Source organism: Rattus norvegicus, chromosome 5, assembly GCF_021556685.1.
Source record: "Rattus norvegicus strain SHRSP/BbbUtx chromosome 5, alternate assembly SHRSP_T2T, whole genome shotgun sequence".
Lineage (NCBI taxonomy): Eukaryota > Metazoa > Chordata > Mammalia > Rodentia > Muridae > Rattus > Rattus norvegicus.
In genome coordinates, this window is record NC_141538.1 from 87,395,429 (window position 1) to 87,409,859 (window position 14,431).

Consider the following 14,431-nt stretch of genomic DNA (forward strand, 5'->3'; position numbering starts at 1 on the left):
TTTCCAGTTCTAACCATTTGCCTACGAATTTCATAAACTCGTTGTTTTTGATAGCTGAGTAATATTCCATTGTGTAGATGTACCACATTTTCTGTATCCATTCCTCTGTTGAAGGGCATCTGGGTTCTTTCCAGCTTCTGGCTATTATAAATAAGGCTGCGATGAACATAGTGGAGCACGTGTCTCTTTTATATGTTGAGGCATCTTTTGGGTATATGCCCAAGAGAGGTATAGCTGGATCATCAGGCAGTTCAATGTCCAATTTTCTGAGGAACCTCCAGACTGATTTCCAGAATGGTTTTACCAGTCTGCAATCCCACCAACAATGGAGGAGTGTTCCTCTTTCTCCACATCCTCGCCAGCATCTGCTGTCACCTGAGTTTTTGATCTTAGCCAATCGCACTGGTGTGAGGTGAAATCTCAGGGTTGTTTTGATTTGCATTTCCCTTATGACTAAAGATGTTGAACATTTCTTTAGGTGTTTCTCAGCCATTCGGCATTCCTCAGCTGTGAATTCTTTGTTTAGCTCTGAACCCCATTTTTTAATAGGGTTATTTGTTTCCCTGCGGTCTAACTTCTTGAGTTCTTTGTATATTTTGGAAATAAGGCCTCTATCTGTTGTAGGATTGGTAAAGATCTTTTCCCAATCTGTTGGTTGTCGTTTTGTCCTAACCACAGTGTCCTTTGCCTTACAGAAGCTTTGCAGTTTTATGAGATCCCATTTGTCGATTCTTGATCTTAGAGCATAAGCCATTGGTGTTTTGTTCAGGAAATTTTTTCCAGTGCCCATGTGTTCCAGATGCTTCCCTAGTTTTTCTTCTATTAGTTTGAGTGTGTCTGGTTTGATGTGGAGGTCCTTGATCCACTTGGACTTAAGCTTTGTACAGGGTGATAAGGATGGATCGATCTGCATTCTTCTACATGTTGCCCTCCAGTTGAACCAGCACCATTTGCTGAAAATGCTATCTTTTTTCCATTGGATGGTTTTTGCTCCTTTGTCAAAAATCAAGTGACCATAGGTGTGTGGGTTCATTTCTGGGTCTTCAATTCTATTCCATTGGTCTATCTGTCTGTCTCTGTACCAATACCATGCAGTTTTTATCACTATTGCTCTGTAATACTGCTTGAGTTCAGGGATAGTGATTCACCCTGAAGTCCTTTTATTGTTGAGGATAGCTTTAGCTATCCTGGGTTTTTTGTTATTCCAGATGAATTTGCAAATTGTTCTGTCTAACTCTTTGAAGAATTGGATTGGTATTTTGATGGGGATTGCATTGAATCTGTAGATTGCTTTTGGTAAAATGGCCATTTTTACCATATTAATCCTGCCAATCCATGAGCATGGGAGATCTTTCCATCTTCTGAGGTCTTCTTCAATTTCTTTCCTCAGTGTCTTGAAGTTCTTATTGTACAGATCTTTTACTTGCTTGGTTAAATTCACACCGAGGTACTTTATATTATTTGGGTCTATTATGAAGGGTGTCGTTTCCCTAATTTCTTTCTCGGCTTGTTTCTCTTTTGTATAGAGGAAGGCAACTGATTTATTTGAGTTAATTTTATACCCAGCCACTTTGCTGAAGTTGTTTATCAGCTTTAGTAGTTCTCTGGTGGAACTTTTGGGATCACTTAAATATACTATCATGTCATCTGCAAATAGTGATATTTTGACCTCTTCTTTTCCGATCTGTATCCCTTTGATCTCCTTTGGTTGTCTGATTGCTCTGGCTAGAACTTCAAGAACTATATTGAATAAGTAGGGAGAGAGTGGGCAGCCTTGTCTAGTCCCTGATTTTAGTGGGATTGCTTCAAGTTTCTCTCCATTTAGTTTAATGTTAGCAACTGGTTTGCTGTATATGGCTTTTACTATGTTTAGGTATGGGCCTTGAATTCCTATTCTTTCCAGGACTTTTATCATGAAGGGGTGTTGAATTTTGTCAAATGCTTTCTCAGCATCTAATGAAATGATCATGTGGTTCTGTTCTTTCAGTTTGTTTATATAATGGATCACGTTGATGGTTTTCCGTATATTAAACCATCCCTGCATGCCTGGGATGAAGCCTACTTGATCATGGTGGATGATTGTTTTGATGTGCTCTTGAATTCGGTTTGCCAGAATTTTATTGAGTATTTTTGCGTCGATATTCATAAGGGAAATTGGTCTGAAGTTCTCTTTCTTTGTTGTGTCTTTGTGTGGTTTAGGTATAAGAGTAATTGTGGCTTCATAGAAGGAATTCGGTAGGGCTCCATCTGTTTCAATTTTGTGGAATAGTTTGGATAATATTGGTATGAGGTCTTCTATGAAGGTTTGATAGAATTCTGCACTAAACCCGTCTGGACCTGGGCTCTTTTTGGTTGGGAGACCTTTAATGACTGCTTCTATTTCTTTAGGAGTTATGGGGTTTTTTAACTGGTTTATCTGTTCCTGATTTAACTTCGAAACCTGGTATCTGTCTAGGAAATTGTCCATTTCCTGAAGATTTTCAAATTTTGTTGAATATAGGTTTTTATAGTAAGATCTGATGATTTTTTGAATTTCCTCCGAATCTGTAGTTATGTCTCCCTTTTCATTTCTGATTTTGTTAATTTGGACACACTCTCTGTGTCCTCTCGTTAGTCTGGCTAAGGGTTTATCTATCTTGTTGATTTTCTCAAAGAGCCAACTTTTGGTTCTGTTGATTCTTTCTATGGTCCTTTTTGTTTCTACTTGATTGATTTCAGCTCTGAGTTTGATTATTTCCTGCCTTCTACTCCTCCTGGGTGTATTTGCTTCTTTTTGTTCTAGAGCTTTTAGGTGTGCTGTCAAGCTGCTGACATATGCTCTTTCCTGTTTCTTTCTGCAGGCACTCAGCACTATGAGTTTTCCTCTTAGCACAGCTTTCATTGTGTCCCATAAGTTTGAGTATGTTGTACCTTCATTTTCATTAAATTCTAAAAAGTTTTTAATTTCTTTCTTTATTTCTTCCTTGACCAGGTTATCATTGAGTAGAGCATTGTTCAATTTCCACGTATATGTGGGCATTCTTCCCTTATTGTTATTGAAGACCAGTTTTAGGCCGTGGTGGTCCGATAGCACGCATGGGATTATTTCTATCTTTCTGTACCTGTTGAGGCCCGTTTTTTGACCAATTATATGGTCAATTTTGGAGAAAGTACCATGAGGAGCTGAGAAGAAGGTATATCCTTTTGCTTTAGGATAGAATGTTCTATAAATATCCGTTAAGTCCATTTGGCTCATGACTTCTCTTAGTCTGTCTAAATCACTGTTTAATTTCTGTTTCCATGATCTGTCCATTGATGAGAGTGGGGTGTTGAAATCTCCCACTATTATTGTGTGAGGTGCAATGTGTGTTTTGAGCTTTAGTAAGGTTTCTTTTACATATGTAGGTGCCCTTGTATTTGGGGCATAGATATTTAGGATTGAGAGTTCATCTTGGTTGATTTTTCCTTTGATGAATATGAAGTGTCCTTCCTTATCTTTTTTGATGACTTTTAGTTGGAAATTGATTTTATTTGATATTAGAATGGCTACTCCAGCTTGCTTCTTCTGACCATTTGCTTGGAAAGTTGTTTTCCAGCCTTTCACTCTGAGGTAGTGTCTGTCTTTGTCTCTGAGGTGTGTTTCCTGTAGGCAGCAGAATGCAGGGTCCTCGTTGCGTATCCAGTTTGTTAATCTATGTCTTTTTATTGGGGAGTTGAGGCCATTGATATTGAGAGATATTAAGGAATAGTGATTATTGCTTCCCGTTATATTCATATTTGATGTGAGGTTATGTTTGTGTGCTTTCATTCTCTTTGTTTTGTTGCCAAGACGATTAGTTTCTTGCTTCTTCTAGGGTATAGCTTGCCTCCTTATGTTGGGCTTTACCATTTATTATCCTTTGTAGTGCTGGATTTGTAGAAAGATATTGTGTAAATTTGGTTTTGTCATGGAATATCTTGGTTTCTCCATCAATGTTAATTGAGAGTTTTGCTGGATACAGTAATCTGGGCTGGCATTTGTGTTCTCTTAGGGTCTGTATAACATCAGTCCAGGATCTTCTGGCCTTCATAGTTTCTGGCGAGAAGTCTGGTGTGATTCTGATAGGTCTCCCTTTATATGTTACTTGACCTTTTTCCCTTACTGCTTTTAATATTCTTTCTTTAGTCTGTGCGTTTGGTGTTTTGACAATTATGTGACAGGAGGTGTTTCTTTTCTGGTCCAATCTATTTGGAGTTCTGTAGGCTTCCTGTATGTCTATGGGTATCTCTTTTTTTAGGTTAGGGAAGTTTTCTTCTATGATTTTGTTGAAGATATTTACTGGTCCTTTGAGCTGGGAGTCTTCACTCTCTTCTATACCTATTATCCTTAGGTTTGATCTTCTCATTGAGTCCTGGATTTCCTGTATGTTTTGGACCAGTAGCTTTTTCCGCTTTACATTATCTTTGACAGTTGAGTCAATGATTTCTATGGAATCTTCTGCTCCTGAGATTCTCTCTTCCATCTCTTGTATTCTGTTGGTGAAGCTTGTATCTACAGCTCCTTGTCTCTTCTTTTCGTTTTCTATATCCAGGGTTGTTTCCATGTGTTCTTTCTTGATTGCTTCTATTTCCATTTTTAATTCCTTCAACTGTTTGATTGTGTTTTCCTGGAATTCTTTCAGGGATTTTTGCGATTCCTCTCTGTAGGCTTTTACTTGTTTATTAATGTTTTCCTGTGCTTCCCTAAGTGTGTTCAGGTCTTTCCTGAAGTCCTCCAGCATCATGATCAAATATGATTTTGAAACTAGATCTTGCTTTTCTGGTGTGTTTGGATATTCCATGTTTGTTTTGGTGGGAGAATTGGGCTCCGATGATGGCATGTAGTCTTGGTTTCTGTTGCTTGGGTTCCTGTGCTTGCCTCTCGCCATCAGATTATCTCTAGTGTTACTTTGTTCTGCTATTTCTGACAGTGGCTAGACTACCCTATAAGCCTGTGTGTCAGGAGTGCTGTAGACCTGTTTTCCTCTCTTTCAGTCAGTTCTGGGGACAGAGTGTTCTGCTTTCGGGCGTGTAGTTTTTCCTCTCTACAGGTCTTCAGCTGTTCCTGTGGGCCTGTGTCTTGAGTTCACCAGGCAGCTTTCTTGCAGCAGAAAATTTGGTCTTACCTGTGGTCCCGAGGCTCAGGTTTGCTCGTGGGGTGCTGTCCAGGGGCTCTCTGCAGCGGCAGCAACCAGGAAGACCTGTGCCGCCCCTTCCGGGAGCTTCAGTGCACCAGTGTTCCAGATGGTCTTTGGCTTTTTCCTCTGGCGTCCGAGATGTGTGTGCAGGGAGCAGTCTCTTCTGGTTTCCCAGGCCTGTCTGCCTCTCTGAAGGTTTAGCTCTCCCTCCCACGGGATTTGGGTGCAGAGAACTGTTTATCCGGTCTGTTTCCTTCAGGGTCCGGCGGTGTCTGTGGCAGGGGTCCTGCCGCTCCTGGGCCCTCCCCCACGGGAGCCCAGAGGCCTTATACAGTTTCCTCTTGGGCCAGGGATGTGGGCAGGGGTGAGCAGTGTTGGTGGTCTCTTCTGCTCTGCAGCCTCAGGAGTGCCCACCTGACCAGGCGGTTGGGTCTCTCTCTTACCGGGTCTGGGAGCAGAGAGCTGCTCAAGATATATTTTATTTACCTGAAAGCAGTCTGTAATATATGTCAGAAAGGAATTAAATATAAAAAAGTAGACATAAAAGTTTAAAAAACAAAAATGTTATATCAAAGAAATACAAGATTTAGTAAATGGTCTCAAAGTTACATATGCACATATCATATGAAAAGGAGTGAAAACAATCAACAAGATCCAAAGGAAGGCATGCTCAACTATATAGTAAGTTAATGGATGAATGAATAAAAACTACTGAGAAAAGGAGATAAAAATGAATAGAAAAATAATGATCTTTTACTTGAAGAATATAGCTATTGAAATTTTAAAGTGCTGTAGTCAAGCACAAATGGTAAATATAGCTAAACAAAAATGTAATAATGAAGATGTATAGTTTGAATTTCTTCAGTCAGAAGTAGCAAAAAATAATAGAGGAGGCAAGATTTATAAAGAATAAGTGGACAGAGTTAAGCAAAATAATATGTAAATTATGGAAACAGGTGAGAATTGATTAACACACTGCTGTTCAAACAACGGGTACAAGAAGTATCCAAAAATTACAAATGTATGTATCTAGGACAAATAAATTTAGAAACATAACTTATTAACTAAAACTTGTTAGATACAACAAAGCATTTCTAAGAAGGGAACTTTAATAACAAATACCTAAATTAAGTAGACTACAGATCAGAAATTAACACCCTATTTTCATAACTCCAGGTGTTATGAAAAAGATGAAGCTAACAGGAAAGTTAGAAAAATGAAGGAAATAGCCATGATAAGGCAGTAAACAACTAAAATCGAATTGAAAAAATTAATAGGAATGATCACCAAAAGGTTGATTATTTTTGAAAAAAAATAAAATCAGTAAGCTCTTACGTGGAGCAATAATGCAAGAGAAGTATTAAATAAAATAAATCAGAAAGGAAAGATGCCTTGATTGGATTCCACAGAAATGCAAAGGCTGATTACAGACTTCTTAGAGGAATGATGTACTAGAAAATTGGATAAACCAGAAGAAAAAGACAAACCAAGGAACAAGGCCTGCAAAGACTATACTAGGATTAAACATAAAATCTGAATAATCCAGTAAGTGATAATACAGAATTGGACTAAAACCAAATTTACCATAATTAAAAGCCCACCAACAAAGCATATTGGAGATTGACTCTATCAAATATTTAAGAAAAATTAATCAAAATACTCTGATCTGTCATGATAAATGTGCTAGAATTACAACCTCTCCCCCAAAGCAGTGAAAGGAAATACCTATTTTGATCCATCTGAAGCTTTCAATAGCATGTATTGTCGGTGGGAAATGGGCAGACAATGTCCTACTACATGTTTCTGAGTCAAGGAAGTGAGGATTTAGCCTTGCTTGAAAGCTTTCAAAATTTGAGGTGGGACAAGGATACTTTGTGGTGTCAAGACACATGACATATATTTCACAGATTTAGGAAAGCCTGTAAAGCTATAGATAGGCTATATCCCTAGGCTAAAATGCCCTCCTGTTTCAGAGCTTAAGGTTCAGGCCTTAAAAGTATCATTTATGAAGCCATAGACTTTCTATTCTTTTCCTTTGTGAACTAAAGTTCTAATTTACCAAAAAATATTCCTAAAATTAAAGATTAAAAAGTTCTCTCTAAACTTAGTTTTTGAGGCCAACATTACCTAAAAACCGTAATTAAACAAAAATATTTTTAAAAAGAACTAAAAATACAATATTAAAAATCTTTGATAAATATAAAAATTCTTAAAATAGTATTAACACCATAATAATAGCACAATTACAAGAACAAACACCATGACTACATGGGATGTACCCCCTGGAATGCAATTTACAGTTGTACTTATACAGATCAATGACAAAACTAACAAAACACAGTGATAGAGAGAAAACAAAATAATCTTCATAGAAGCAGGGGGAGCTTTGAGGGAGATGGAGATGGAGGAAAGGGCATAACATCTGAAATGTACAGACATAAAATATCCAATAAAAACATCAAAAATATTATCATAATGAAAATAATATGATGCTGGTATATAAACAAACAAATAGACCAAAACCAGCAGGAGAACCTAAAAATGAATCTACATATATAAGGTTAATTAAAATTAATATATATGACAAATATAAACAATATGGAAAATTTAGTCTTTTCTATTCTATTGTGGGAGAAACTATCAATATGCAAATTGATATAATCAGATATTCCACCTGGATTACACTTAAAATATAGTGCAAAATTAAAGAATTAAATGTAGCATCTAAATCCTAAGATTCGTTTAGAAGAAATCTTGCATTAATTGACCTTTTATCTTCACCTCTCCCTATTTTCTTCCAAGACTAGACCCCAGGCTCATATCCAGATAGGTAGCCTACCACGTTTGGCCTCTACATCCTCTCTACCCTAATATTCAATGAATCATACAAATATTCCCCAAACTTCCTTTTCCCAATTTATGGCTTTATCTCAGCCTACCACTCCAGGAAGTAAATAAGTTAACCGCAGATTTTTACCTATCACTCCTCTCTCCATCTCTAAACTGAGTCTTATTCCAAGTTCTATTTTAGATCACCTGCTGTAGCCTCCTTTCTCTCCTTCCCCCATTTCCAGTGGATCACCCAGAACTTCTGCTCAATCTCCCATCCCATTTGTATTCATCATTTTATATCAGACCCCAGCATGCATTTTCCGTAACACACAGGTCATTCCGGCCAAGGTAGCTTGTAGCCTGCCTAATTGTGGATCTTTATTTTGCTCTCTCTTTTTTTTTCCAAATCCAATTCAGCAGTCTCACCTCCATCTCTGTGGCATGATACTCTGTAAACTCACTGTTCTCTCTTCTACCCCATCTGCAACAGATTAGATAGTTACCCTCCATCAATCTTCTTCCACATTCATACCATCACTCCAGTCCCCTACTCTAGGATCCTCTGTGATCATGCCTTCCAACATGCCAGAGAAGCAAATAACCAAGATTTTGACCTTCATTCTCCATCCTTTTTCCCTGCATTAAATTCTCCAGTGTCACCTTATGCTCTATAGAAAACTTCTTCTTGTGACAGACACTGGTAGAACATCCCTTTTATCCTTTCCTCCCATTCATCGCCAACCCATCCTCATATAAATGTCAACTTCCAATACAAAGGAACACATTTTTTCTGGAACCCCTGATTACAAATATTGGGATCCCAGAAGAATTTTCTATGTGGTAACACATAGACACTATACTTTCCTAAATGTTCAAAAGAAACTAAGAACAAAATAGCCTCTCAATAAAGACAAAATCTGATATCCGTTTCTAGAATTACAATGTTTTGAAACTTAGATGCCTAGATGGCATCTTAAATACACAGTTAATAACAGCCAATGTGTCTTACAAGATCCCAGCACCCCTACAGCAGGCCTGAGTATCACATCATAATTAAACTGCAAGGCAAACATCGTAAAATAACTTTTATGAATATGATAAAGGTCCTTAAAGAGGAAATGCATAAATCCCCTCGAGAATTCAAAGACAACAGAAATAAAAATAGAAAAGAAAAAGAAAGAAAATGATTAAAACAGTACAGGACATGGCAGTGTAAATATAATTCATACAGAAAACTCAAACTGAGAGAATTCTGGAATTAAATATTAGGATCTCCAACAGGAATGAATCTAGATTGCTTTTAATATGAGATGTCTTTCAAAATCAACATGGAGTCAGGTTGGTTTATCAAAAGAAGAAAATGCCTGTCAAGGTACTGAAAACACACAGAACCCGAAAAGGGAATGATATTCCTTCAGCACATAATCATGAAAAAAATAAATGTAGAGAACAAAGAAAGAATATTAAAAGTTACAAGGGAGAATGACCAAGTAACATACAAAGGTAGACCTACTAAAATAACTCGTGACTTCACAATAAAGACACTTAAAGTCAGAGGACTTAGGCAAATGTTCTCCAGAATCTGAGACAACAGATACGAGATGGGGGGGGGGGGGTGAACTATACGCTTTAAAACTTTCAATCACAAACAGTGGAAAAAATAAAAAATTCCATGAAAAAAAAAACAAATGTAAGGAATATCTTACCCCAAATGCTGTCCTACAGAAGGTGCTAGGATAAAAACTCAAAGAGGTTAATTATATCCAAGAAAATGCAGGGCTTAAAATTCAACAGAGGGCAAAGACAAACATGCCAGGACAAGCACCACCACCAGCAGCAACAAAATAACAGGAATCTCCAAATCCTGCTCACTGATATCTATCAATATCAGGCTCAATTTGAAAATTAAAGAGAAAACTGAATAGAATATATGTGAAAACACAATTGTTTCCCCTGGACATCACTCCAGAATAAAAGGATAGAAAAAGATGTTCCAAGATATAGGATGTAAGAGGCAAGCTGGTATAGCCATTTTAATTTCTGAGAAAATACTCTTCAATCAAAAACTAATCAGAAAGTATAGAGATAAATACTGCATATTTATCAAAGGAAAAATCTAGCAAGAAAACAATTTTTATTGGATATTTTATTTATTTACATTTCAAATGTTATCCCTTTTCAGAGTTTCCACTCTGCAAATTCCCTGTCCTATCTTCCCTCATCCTGCTTCTATGAGGGTGATCCCTCACCAACCCACCCACTCCCACCTCCCTGCACTGGCATTCCCCTACACTAGGACATCAAGCCTTCCCAGTACCAAGGGCCTCTCCTCCCTTTGATGTTGGACAAGGACATCCTCTGCTACATATGTGGCTGGAGCCATGGGTCATTCCATATGTTCACTTTGGTTGGTGGTTTAGTCCCTGGGAGATCTCAGGGGTCTGGTTTGTTGATGTTGTTGCTCTTCCTATGGGTTGCAAATCCCTTCAGCTCCTTCAATCCTTTCTCTAACTCCTCCGTTGAAGACCCTGTTCTCAGTCCAATGATTGGCTGTGAGCTTCTGCCTCTGTATTCGTCAGATTCTGGTAGAGCCTCTCAGGAGACAGATATATCAGCTCCTCTCAAAACTACAACAACATTGATATAAGATTATGCCTGTTATCTGACCACTGAATATTGAAATTGGTTATCATCGAAAACATAAACAAGAGAAACATTATAAACCCATGGAAGCCGAACAACTCACTGACAAATGAAAAATGGGTTAAGACAGAAATTAAAGAAATTAAATTAAATAAAGATATCTCATGCTAGTATCATAAGAGCACATCTAAAACTTCTAGATGAAAAATAAGAAATCACACCAAAAAAGAAAAGATTACAAAAAAAAATCATACTCAGAAAGGAAAACCAATAAAATATAGACAAAAAAAAAAAAAACAAATACAAAGAATCAATGAAACAAAGAATCGCTTCTTTCAGAAAAACCAAGATTGAAAGAACACTCATTCAAAGTACCTTAAAGAGAATAACCAAATCAACAAAATCAGAAATGAAGAGAGAAATATAAGAGCAGACATAAAGGAAATCCAGAGGATTGTATGGACACATTTAGAGACCTGTATTCCATCACACTGGGAAATTAAAAAGAAATTGATATTTTCCTGTGAGATACTTGTAAATTACAAAAATAAATCTAGATCAGATGAACACTTTAAACCCATAAATCCTAGTGAAATAGAAGCAGTAATTAAAATTCATCCAACAACCAAATGAGAGAAAGACATAGAGAGAAATAGGGAGGGAGAAAGGGAGGGAGGAGGGAGGAAGAGAGGGAAGGGGCACAATAAACTAGGCTGTTTTAGCATGGAATTCTACCAGATATTGATATAATAATTAATGTTAATAAGCCTAAAATTAGCCCTCAAGAGAACACAGAAGGAAAATTTCTCTAATATTTTGTAGGGCTAAAGTTATTCTGATACTCAAACAACATAAAGACAACAAATATAAAGAATCATAGAACAATTCCTCTTACGAAAACAAATGAAAATCTTTCAAAAATACTTGCAGACTGAGTCAAGAGCAAATTCCCAAGGTCATCCACTCTGATCAAGCAGGCTTCATCACTGAGAGGCAGGTTTGGCTCAACCGATATAAATCAATAAACAAAGTTCAAAGTCTAAACAAACTGAGAGGTGAAAAAAATTACATGATCATCTCATTAGATATAAAAAGGCCTTTGAAATACTCAAAACACTTTTAAGATAAAAGTCTTGGGGGGATTAGGATTACAAGGGATATAACTCAACATAATAAAAGCAATTTACAGTAAGCCAATAGATATTACCTTAAATTGAGAGAAACTTCGAAAAAAAAATCAGGATAAAGACAGACTTACTCCATACCTATTCCATACAGGAATACTGCATAATTGAAGTCTTAGCTCGAGTAATAAGACACAAAAGGAGATTGAGGAACTACAAATAGAAATGGAGTAAATCAAGCTATCTTTATTTGCATATGGTTTGGTAGTATATATAAGAGACTAAAAATTCTACCTACAGCTGATAAACTTTTTCAGTAAAGTAGCTAGATACAAAATTAAATCATAAAATATGTAACATTCCTATATAAAAAATCTATGGAGAAAGAAATCTGGGAACCAAAACAAAGTGTTGAATAACAGCATCAAATATAAAATACCGTGTGGTAAGTTTAACCATGAAAGTGAAAGACTTGTATAATAAAAGCTATAAGTCTTCAATGTATGAAATGGAAAGAGATCAGAAGATGGAAAGATCTTCCATGCTCACTGATCAGTGTGACTGATATATAGTAAATATGACTATTATTCTAACAGCAATCTACAGGTACAATCAAATCCTAATCAAACTTCCAACACCACATTTGGATCTTGACAGAATAGTTTTCAGCTTCATATAGGAAATGCACATGCAAAATCCCGGGATAGAACAATGCTGAATAATAAAAGAACTGATGAAGGTATCAGCATCACTCATTGGATTAAAACGACTATAATAGAAATATGGTATTGGTACAAACCAGACATGTCAATGAATGGAATTGAACAGAAGGCCTGCATATAAAATCAGAAGGAACACCCATTCAGAGCCTGCCCCACATGTGGCCCATACAGTCACCAAATTAGATAAGATGGATGAAGCAAAGAAGAGCAGGCCAACAGGAACCGGATGTAGATCTCTCCTGAGAGACACAGCCAGAATACAGCAAATACATAGGCGAATGCCATCTTTAAATCACTGAACTGAGAACGGGACCCTCGTTGAAGGAATCTTAGAAAGGACTGAATGAGCTTGAAGGGGCTTGAGACCCCATATGAACAACAATGCCAACCAACCAGAGCTTCCAGGGACTAAGCCACTACCCAAAGACTATACATGGACTGACCCTGGACTCCAAATGCATAGGTAGCAATGAATAGTCTAGTAAGAGCACCAGTGGAAGGGGAAGCCCTTGGTCCTGCCAAGACTGAACCTCCAGCGAACGTGATTTTTTGGGGGAGGGCAGTAGTGGTGGGAGGATGGGGAGGGGAACACCCATAGAGATGGGGAGGAGGAGGGGTTAAGGGGATGTTGGCCCAGAAACAGGGAAGGGGAATAACAACTGAAATGTAAACAAGAAATACTCAAGTTAATAAAAATGAAAAAATAAATCTAATTTTATGATAAAGTAGCCAAAAAAAATAAAAAATTAAAAATCCACAAAAGATAAATTCCTCAAATATTATTGTTCAAACTGGACAGCTATATTTGGAAAATCCAAATAGATACCCTTCACAAAACTAACAGCAAATAGATGGAAGGCCCAAACATAAAACTCATACACTGAACCTTACTTAGGAGAAGCTGGGGAATAGCCTTGAATTCAGTGGCACACGAATATATTTTGTGATCAGAACACTGTTAGCACATGTAATAAGATCCAAAAATAATTGATGGGAGCTCATTGAACTGAAACATTTCTGAATGGTAAAGACCATCAAACTTGGACAAAGTGGAAGACTACAGAATGGGAACAGATTGAGAAAGGAATTGGTGAGACAACAAACTTCACAATAGCCACAAATAATCATAGAAACACACTGCTGTGTGAACAGAACAGCGAACAAGAAACAGTCAATGGCCTCTTTGGAGGTTCACTGTCTTATAATGGCATGTCTGGGCTTTTGTTTCTATCTCTTGAATTTGATCTTATTTTAATACAATTATATTTATGTATTCTTTCTTTTTTTTTATGCCCCAGAATATTTTCATATATATCATGATTTCCAGTGTAGTGTTTTTATGGGAGCCCTAAATGAGAACAAGTATGTGAGAAGGTCAATTTTCTTTAACCTTCTTGGGCTCCATTCTATCAGTTTTTTTCTTATTCTTATTTGTTTGTTACTGTTTTAATCATATCATATTATTTTAATAATCATATCATATTAATTATGTAACTATTCCATAGAAGCCTGTTAGTTTTCTAATGAGAGACAGAAATGTGTGGAACTGAAGTGAAGGGGGGGAAGGGAGGAAATGGGAAGAGTACAGAAAGAAGAAGCCATAATCAAGATCTATAAAAAAATCTTTTTTCAATAAAAGGAGAAAAATGCATATTTTACTTAGCATACAAAGTAAAAAAAATCAGATCTTTGCCATTAAAATTAGCAGTGATTCAGTGAATTTGATTTAGAAACAAATTGGAAGCAATGCAAAAATAAATACCTGGGGATGTTCAAGTGAACATTAGCTGCTCAACAAAGGAAAAGCAAACTAGGGAGTATTAAGAAAAATTAGTAAAACATGTCCCAAATGTCATCTAACATTAAAAAATAGATAAGGACGTTGTAATGCCCTGCTACCACTGCCTTCTTCACTCCAATTCTTCATGACCCTTCTACTATTTCTCAAATTCATGACTTATTCATAAGACCTGTT